Genomic DNA, 9,766 nt, shown 5'->3' on the forward strand with positions numbered 1-9,766 from the left:
GGAGAAGAGCATTCCAGATAGGACAGTAGATGCTAAGGTCCTGAGTTAGGGAAGGGCTTGGCATGTTAATGAAACAGAAACATAGCTGGAGAGGCTGCTGTGCAGGAAAGAAGGAGGAGGAGAGAAGGACAAGAAAGTGGTCTTGTCAGGATCAACGGTCATCATAGAGGGCATGTGCCTCAGGAGGCTGTTGAAAGATGTTAAGCTAGGTAATGTGACAGCCTTACTTATAGTTCAGTAATACTACTTTTGGTTCTGGGTGGGAAATGAGTTGTGGCGGGCCAGGGGAAAAGACGAGAGGACTGCTACCACAAGCATGGATACCTGGGCTAGGAGACAGAGTCAAGGTGGACTCTGCCCTTTCGAACCAATGGGGGCTGTGGGAGAGCAGGGGAGAGGAATCAAGGATGGTACCCAAGATTCTGGATTAAGTACTGGACGGATGATGGACCCAGGCAGGGGAGATTGGATAAACTTCAGAGAATATCAGCATTTGCCCTGAATGAGGGAAGATCTTGAAAGACAAATGAATGGGATCAAGCAGTAGCAGGTGAGTCTGTGTCAGTTAGGTCTGCTGGAAAACAGAACCCACACCAGTCCTTTTAACAGAGAGAACTCAATATAAGGACCAGTAAACAGACTGGAGGATTGATGAGAGAAAAGGGATACTGAGAAGACAGAGGCCAAAGAAAAGGCTACTACAAGGACAGCTTGCAAAAGAGCAAGGAGTCAGGGGTGAGCGGGGAACTGACATAATCGGTACACAGGAAGCACTCACTGGTTCGAGTTGTTAAACTCCGAGTTTGTCATGTATGTATTTCCTCTTCTTATTTTGCGAGATAAAAGAAACAGTGTATGTGGGGAAATGTTGATACGATTTAAATGATTGATATTGCTTCAACAGTTGACCTACTCCAAAGTAAATAGGATGTATATGCAGAAAACAGAGAGGTAACATGAATACCAACGTGGTATGAGCGCTCCTACATGCAAGTGTCCCTATTTTGGCCTATTGCCACGTCTTCCCAGTACAAGCCTTCACCATCACCCAGCCCCACAGACTCAGCTATGCCACACACACACACACACACACACACACACAAAGAGGCATATGTACATCAACATACACAGGCACACATATGCTTTATAGACATTTATCCATACATTTGTCTGGACACATGTGTATGTTCATACATGTGTATGTTCATGCACACACACACACACACACGCTTGTAGGGACACATGTGTCCACACACATGTTTGACATTCATTGCCTCTGCACCACATCATCTGATCTGAGGTCAGGGAAAACCTCCTGAACTAACAGGGACTTGACTTCAAGGCTGAAGGATTAGAAGACCAAATAGGCATAGTTCTGAGAGAACATTGTAGTATCTGTGGGAGGTAAGACACTGGGGGTGGGAGGGAAGGAAAGGGGAGACAAGGTGGAAGAAGGTAAGGTAAAGCAGTTCCCTGCCACCCTAGTCTCCAAGTGATCTGTGAGGACATTTTGGTTCAAAATCAAAGGGTTTCTTTGCCAACAAATGATCAGAACAATCAGGTTTTGTAGAAGTTCTCAGAAAAGCTAATGCATTCCAAGGCAAATAATTGACTGAAACTAGGAAAAAATGCAATTTAGGGAGAAGCCCAAGGGACACATGTTACTGCAAAGCTGAAGTGGGCCCAGAAGCTTGAATTTTTTATACCAAGTTGTAGAAGTTAGCAAAATAGGGTCCAAAACAGAGTTCTTCAGATGCTGTGAATCTATGCATGACTTCATTTCCATTCCTTTAATTCCACCAGGAGCTACAATTTCTAAATTTTCCTTCAGGAAAAAAATCATTTAGCTCAGAAATAATGCTTTCTATATAAAACTGTAGCAGTTTTGGGGTTTATTTCTTTGATTCTGTTTCCTTCCAAGAAAATCAGAATAAAGGGAGTATTTCATCTTAATAAAGCCAGATTTGGGAAGTTTCTCTGAGCACCAAAGCAGAAAACAAATTCACTCAAGAAAACTTCACCAAGTGCTGCACCCACCTGGCTCTGGGCATATGGAGTAGACAGAGCCAGCTCTGCCTTCTATGGGTCTTTAAACATGAAATGGGAGAAGAAAATCAAGTCTTACCCCTATGTGGGCTTCGGTGTCCAGGCCAGATTTCACAGGAGTCGAGCCCTTCATGGCATCCCTGGGGTCATGAATATTGAAGGGAATTGAAGAAGCAGAAAACTAGAAGTTAGGCATAGCAGGTAGGAGAACAGCAGTAAAGATCCAGAGGCTGGACTAGAGTGTCAGATGCATGAATGTGAAACAATGAGAAATATATATTGGTCTCTGCTCCTTGTCCTGACACAGGGCTCCTAAGCCTTTATAGTTTCCTAAGCGAAAAGACTACTAGGAGCATCTTTTGTTCTAATATTTGGCCTTTGACCCTGGCTCCTGACACAAGGCTCCTAAATCTCTTGGAATTTGCTGTGACAGGAGTATCTCTGGTTCTAAGGAGGTAATTCAGTGGCCCTCTGGATTGGGGCCAGTCAGGAGAAAGACAAAGCTATGAGCAGAAGCTTGCAATTTTCCGTCCCACCCCTTGCTCTCCAGAGAGATGTGAAGGGCCGGAATGGAGTCAATGATTGATCATGCCTATGTGATGAAGCCTCCATAAAAATCCCAGTAGTATAAAAGTAGTAGTATAAAAATCCCAAGGAGCTTCTGGGCTGGTGGAGACGTCCACATGCTGGGAGTTTGGCACATCTGAACTCCATGGAAACAGAAGCTCCCATGCTTGGGAGCCTCCAAGACCTTGCCCTATATACTTCTTTACCCGGCTATTCTTCTATACCTTTTATCATATCCTTTATCATATAACAAACTGGTCAACATGTGTTTTCCTGAGTCCTGTGAGCTATTCTAGCAAATGACTGAACCCAAAGAGGCATTGTAGGAACATTGGTTAGATGTCCAGGTGACCTAGGATGTGTGAGTGGTGTCTGAAGTGGGACCATCTCGTGGGATGGAGCCCTTACATTGTGCGATCTGACACTGACTCCAGGTAGATTATGTCAGAATTGAAGGGAATCATGGTGTCCCAGAAAATTGCATGGGGATACTCCCCACACTTGTGGTGTCAGAAGTGTCAGAAGTGAAGTGAAATGTGGCAGCAGCATGAGAGTAAAGGAGAAATAATACACAGGAGTGTGTTTTTCCTCTTCAAGCGTCATAAGCCTGGGTGGGGATTGGAGGTAAATTATAGGAGTTGATGAAAAACAGAATTTTGAGTTTATCATATGGCTAATGAAAAGCATGTATAGGTTGTTGAGCTGGAAATGAGTAATAATAGTGATTATAGTAGCAATAGCTAACATTTATGACAGTATTATAGGCAATATACAAAGCATGTTACATGTACTGGCTATGGAATTCTCTCAAAAGCCCTTTGAATGAGATAGGCCCTGTTATGGAAATGAGGGGCCTCATTCCCCTGGTAGGGAAATGAGGTCCCAAGGGGTTAAGTAACTTGCCTGGGGTCACACAGCTTATGGGAGAGGTTGAGGTGGAATGTAGCCCTTGACCTGGAGGCTGCGATGGGTGAAGGTTCTATGCTGCCTTCCCCCTGGGCCCTATCTCACCGAGCTCTTGTCTGAGGATGAAGCTGAAAGGCAAGAGAAGCTGAAGTGAGAGGTAAAGAGGGCTTTGGTGATGTCCCTGGGTCTGGATCATGATCTACTTGTCTTCCCGAACCCTCCCTTGTGACTTAACCTAATTGGAATAAAGGTCCTGCCACTTATAATATACCCTCCCTTAGAGCCTTTATTAGTTTTGGATTGGGGCTCATCTGTACCTTCCTCAGAGTAACTTCCTAAGTCCTTGTTAAGTGCTGGGACACAGAGATAAAGGACACACTGCGCCCCCCCCCCCCAAGATTGAAACCATGGGGAAAAGGTCAGGGCACGCAGGGCAGGACAGGTCCCTGTGGGGGGAGGAGGGCCCAGGATGCTCTAGGAAGTCAGGGAAGGCTCCCAGTGGAGGCAACACGTTAGTGGCATGGAGGGTGCTTGGAGTTTGCCAGGTAATACAGAGGGGAACAGAGACACTGGACCTGGGCCAGGTCCTCACCTAGGCCTAGGGACCCCCACCAAGATCTTCCAACAAGATCCAGACAGACCCTCCCCTTGCCTTGTCGCCTCACACTAGTAGAGGCTTTTGGTGCCCATCTCCCGACAAAGAATAAATAATAACAGAAAGGCCACTGCTACCCAAGTACCAGATATTCGATGTCCCTAATGAAAATGTTTGTTTCCCAGGTTAAAGAGAGCTTCACATCTTATGTGGGTAAAAGTGAATGGCTATGGTTTAGAGAACAGAGCCAGCTTCTCTTGGCACCAGCCCAGTGTCTCTGTGGGTTTAAAGATGATAATCTACCTGTCAGATCGGAGGGACCTCACCTCAAGCCTCACCTGTAAAGACTGGATTTTCTCATTGGATCAACTCTAATTATGAAAACAAGGTCTTCTCCCTGCCCGCAGCTCTCCAGGAACAACCAGAAAGGGAAAGTAAAGTCCCTGATGTATTTGTGGGTTCCCCAGGAGGACACCTCATTTGAGTGACCATCACCTTCCCAGGATGTTGGGCGCATGTCCTATCTCTGTCACTTTGTTTCTATAGGACTCTGTCCGGGTATTTACACTCTCTGGGCCTCAGAACTTCACTCTGTATAAGGGGATATTAACTCCTACTGGCAAGGGTAGTCATGAAGACTACAGGGGTGTAAAATGAGAATATATCCCCACAGTTGCAAGCACAGTGCCTGGCCTGTGGCAGATGCTCAGCAATTGAGATTTGTTGTGACAATTGCAGTGATAACCCACACAGTTGCCATTGTTCCATTCAGTTGTGTCTTGATGCAGACTGCTCTTTTAAGGCAGAGCTGTTCTGAACTTTTTCCAAACTACTAGGCTCTTTTTGACTATCTGCAGAAACAACAAACCCTGGAGAAAAGCACAAACACATGAGATTTTGCACAGGATTTCAGTGAAGTCAAGAAACCCAAACTCCACCAACATGCCCCATCCTGCAGAAGTCCACAGCACACAAGTTCTGAGGCCCTGCATTTGGACAACTTGCCTATCTATCAGCTGATTTATTTTGCTCTGAGATAAGAGTGAAAGATCTCGGGATGCCTGACTTCCGCTCAGGTCATGATCCCAGGGTTGTGGGATCAAGCCCCACATTGGGATCCTGGCTCAGCAGGAAGCCTGCTTCTCCATCTCCCACTCCACCTGCTTGTGCACTTGCACAATAATACATAAAACAATAAATAAATAAAATCTTAAAAAAAAAAGGAGTGAGAGGGTTTCTATACCTTCCCGGAGCAGTGTTGGGAGACCTGTCCCCATGTGCCACGTTGAGCCACAGAGCAACTAAGGAGCTGCAGGAATCAGTGTGTACACCATGCACTGTTTGCAGCCTGAGAAAATAGCAGCACCTATCTCGCCCACGAGCTTGGGTTTTCCTAACGTAGGAAGCTGTCCCGGCAATGAACAATTACAAAATACATAGTCACTCCAAACACAAACACCAACCTTTGGAGGTACCAGAAATATTTTGACATTTAGGGAGACCCTCAAACTTGACAAGGTCAGAAACCCCTGCTGTGGTCCAGCTGCCCTTCCTGAGCCCCTAGTCCATGTCTGCATCCATGACAGAAGGTTGCCTAGGCAATGCCTGAGCAGTTGGCCTCCCATGGCAACTAATATAATTAAAGTAGAAACATTTCCAAGCACAATTTAAACAGAAGAGAATCATGCCACAGCCAAGGGCCCCTTTATTTTGCTTCTGCAAATAAATTTCACTTCCAGGGTCCCTGGGTCATGGTCTCTGCTCGTAGCCACTTTGCCAGTTCTCCACACCTAGCCTCTCACACACGAAGAGAAGCTTTAGGTTGGATTTGTCTTTGTTTTTTGTTTTTTTCTTTTATCTTGCTCTCATAAAGTCACAGAAACGAAAGTTAGATAAAAACATTCATTTTGCCTGATTTTTAAATTTGGAGAGCCTATGCTTCAGTTTGCTCCCAACTGCTATTCAATCAAAATAGCAGGTTTAAGCTGTCTTCAACTTGTAGTTGAAGTTGAAGTTGATTTAGCCAATAAAAACATGAGGAAATTTAACAGTAACATGCACAGATGCCTTACAGCAAGAGAGCTGAATGAATGAACCCTCTTTCAAAGCCCTCTCCATCACATCTGTGTTCCTCCTCTGAGCCCAAGCCTTTGCTTCTTCCCTCCTCCCCCAGCTGCCCGCCTACCCCCCATTCCTCTTACTTAATTTTCTAAAGGTTTTTGTCTTGAGGTAAAGGTAAACAAATCTATCACTCCCTTTCTTTCATTTCTTCCTTTGAGATGATTGATCACCTGCATAACCTGCAATTCAGGACACTTCCAGCAGGGAACGATACTCCATTATTACAGACTCAGCAATATTTGTGTTAAGTCAGAATCCAAACAGCAAAATTTGTTCTCTAAGCCTCTAGGTAGTGGGATTATGAATAAATCTGTTTGTACACCTCTAATGCTTTTCCTCTTCTTTTGAAAGAGAATATATTTCTTTGAATATCAGAAAAGAACTAAGTTTATTTAAAATATTTTGAAGTTATCACAACATATTAGCAGTCAAATACAAAGAGCAAAATGAATGCTGGAATGCTGCCTATCATTATCATTAAACATAAGGGTATATATATATGGTAAATTCCAGGACCCTGGATATAACCGCAATTTATAGCTTGACCATCCTATGAAGAGACTATTTGTTATTTGAATGGTCATCCTTGTCACCCCTTGCAACTCAGCATGTAAATTTGGTTCTGAAAAAAAGACAACAAATTCTGTGTTGCAAAGAATATGAATTCCACGAACTCCAGTGACTGCTCTCTCCTTTGGCCTTACATCTTTTCATTCCATCACTGTTGGGCAGTATGTGTACAATAAAATTTACGGAAAGGAAAGGAGACAGCTGAGGTATTTTTCTTGCCTTTATCTTCTTAACTCTTCTCAGATCTAGCACTGGGACTTTTCCATTTTCACATCTGAATTGCCAGTCTACAAAAACTCTAAAGAATAATAATGCTTCCTCCAATAGTGGTTGTAAAGAAATGTTGTATGAACATTTTGTGTTGGGTTTTAATTTTTCCATGTAAAAATAAAGAATTTTTTGGAGTTTATTGCTAATCCAGTAATCCTGCTTTTAGTAATATATCACATCGAAATAAATATATAAGATGCACGTCAGGGATGCTTGTTGCAAAGAGGTTCAAAATAGCAAAAAAATAAGGGGCGCCTGGGTGGCCCAGTTGATTAAGCATTGGCCTTTAAGTCAGGTGTTGATTCCAGGGTCCTGGGATCAAGCCCCACATCAGGCTCCATGCTCAGCAGAGAGCCTGCTTCTCTCTCTCTCCCTCTGCCTGCTCTTCTCCTTACTTGTGCTCTTTCTCTATCTCCCTGTCAAATAAATAAATAAAATCCTAAAAATATAAGTAAGTAAAAACAACTGAACTGTCTACCATTTAAGAGCTTGGTTTTTAAAATATATCTTTATTCTTTGAAACACAAATAAGGTCATTAAAAAGAATGAAAGCATTTATGTGCTTGCATGGAAAGGTGTCCACTGGTAGGTATAAGGAGGAAAAACAAAACGAGCTGGGGCACCTGTGTGGCTCAGTTGGTTAGTGTCTGCCTTTGGTTCAGGTCATGACCTCAGGGTCCTGGGATTGAGCCCCACATCGGGCTCCCTGCTCATTGGGCAGTCTGCTTCTCCTTCTCCCTCTGCCCCTCCCCCAGCTCATGTTCTCTCTCTGAAATAAATAAATAAATACATCTTTTTTTTTTTTTTTTTTTAAAGGAGCTAGTATGAGCTCCTTGCTCAGCAGGGAGTCTGCTTCTCTCTCTGCCCCTATCTCCTGCTCCTGCACGTACTCTCTCTCTCTCAAATAAATTAACTAATTAAACATCCTTAAAAAAAAAAAAGGTAGCATCTTCCAAGTGAAAAAATCCACTGAGAAGAGGTTGTGGATGTACCTTTGAGGGCAAAAGTAGAAGGCACAGGAGCCAGCATCAGGGGTGTGGAAGGAAAGCAAGGAAGAGTGGAAAAGTCATCACTCCCCTTTTCCCACTGTAGATCCAAAGCCTGGGTCATTGTAAACTTGTCAGAGAAGTGAGATGAGACATTAGAGCTTTTATTTAAATCTGATTACACATTTTAATACCTGAAAACAACATTTTTGCAACTGAGAATGACCAGAAAGCTATCAAATCTTCTAGAGCTTACATTATGGAGAAAGGAAGAAATCTGACAAGATGTATATAGGAAGACAATGATGGAACTTTAACCATTTAATAAAATTGTTACACTCATTATATAAATTATATAATATATATAATAAGCATGCCAATAGACATTTTTATATTTTTATTCCTATTTTGGGAAAACAAATAGCTAGGGTCTGAGCCAGGGCTTCTGTTGAGCAAGAGACTCCTACAATGGAAGCAGACTGCAGGCTTCTTCTTTCCTTAGTTCCCTTGGCTCTAACAATATGGTTCAGTCCTCAGCAAATTTCCCTTCAAATATTCAGCCTGTGGCAATGAGATATTTTTATAGCTTTTTATTTAACATCCCCTTGAGAATTATTGTTTGCTTTTACATGTATTATCAAGAAACAAAAGCAACAAAAACACATTTTAATTTTTCAAGCTATTTGGCTCTTCTTTTTTCAGATAGTGGAGGAATCAGAACCCTGTAGGGCAAAGGACTAAATCCCAGAGTCCGAAGATGGAGATTCTTGCCCGGTCAGTGGCCTGAACTCCCCATAGGACCTCAAGCAAGGTTCTCAGTCTTTCTGGGCCTCATTTCTCTCTTAGGTAGTTCCTCTGGAAGATATGCCCCAAATCCTATGTGCCAGGATGTCTTTCGCTGTGGAAAAATCTCGAGCTACGTTAATTAGAACATCTGGACTCTACTCCTTCCTATTTCACCAAGGAGTACTATGATCTAAGCAAAGGATTCAGTGTCATTGAGCACCAGTTTCCTTATCTTTAAAACAAGAAAATAAGTCATGCTCTCCTGCCCTTCCAGGTTTTACTGTTGTTTTTGTTTTGGTTATCTAGTGCTGTGTAACATACTATCACAAAAGATCGTGGCTAAGAACACCCATCTGTTCTGCTCATGATTATGTGGGTCAAGGATCTGGAGAAGAATGCAGCTGGATGGTTTATCTTAGTCCTACATGGCATCAGCTGGGGCCTCTGGGGCTGGAGGATCCTGTTGCAGAATGTTGCTTCACTCAGGTTTCTGGTATAATGATACCTCTTGATCCTCTCTCTCTCTCTCTCTCTCTCTCTCTCTCCCCCCTCTCCCTCTCCCTCTCCCTCTCTCTTTCCCTGCCTCCCTCCCTCCACATGGTGTCTCACCCCAGAGCCTAAACATAGCAGTCGGGAAGCAGAAACTTCCAATCAGTTTAGAGCTACTCCCAGAACTAGCATGACATAATTTCCACTGGATTTACTCTATTGGTCCAAGTAATAGACCAAGTAGTGAGTCATAGTCCCACCAGGATGGGAAAATCAACTCCACCTCTTAAATGAGGAGCAGCAACATCACATTGCAGACGAGAAAAGGGGATGGTAGATACTGGAAAACAGAACTGTCACATATTGCTTTTGTTTTTATTCTGGACCAAAATTATGATAGATGTAGAAGTCTTTGAAAAAATAAATCTCT

The sequence above is a fragment of the Mustela erminea genome, chromosome 1 (assembly GCF_009829155.1).
Source record: "Mustela erminea isolate mMusErm1 chromosome 1, mMusErm1.Pri, whole genome shotgun sequence".
Classification (NCBI taxonomy): Eukaryota; Metazoa; Chordata; class Mammalia; order Carnivora; family Mustelidae; genus Mustela; species Mustela erminea.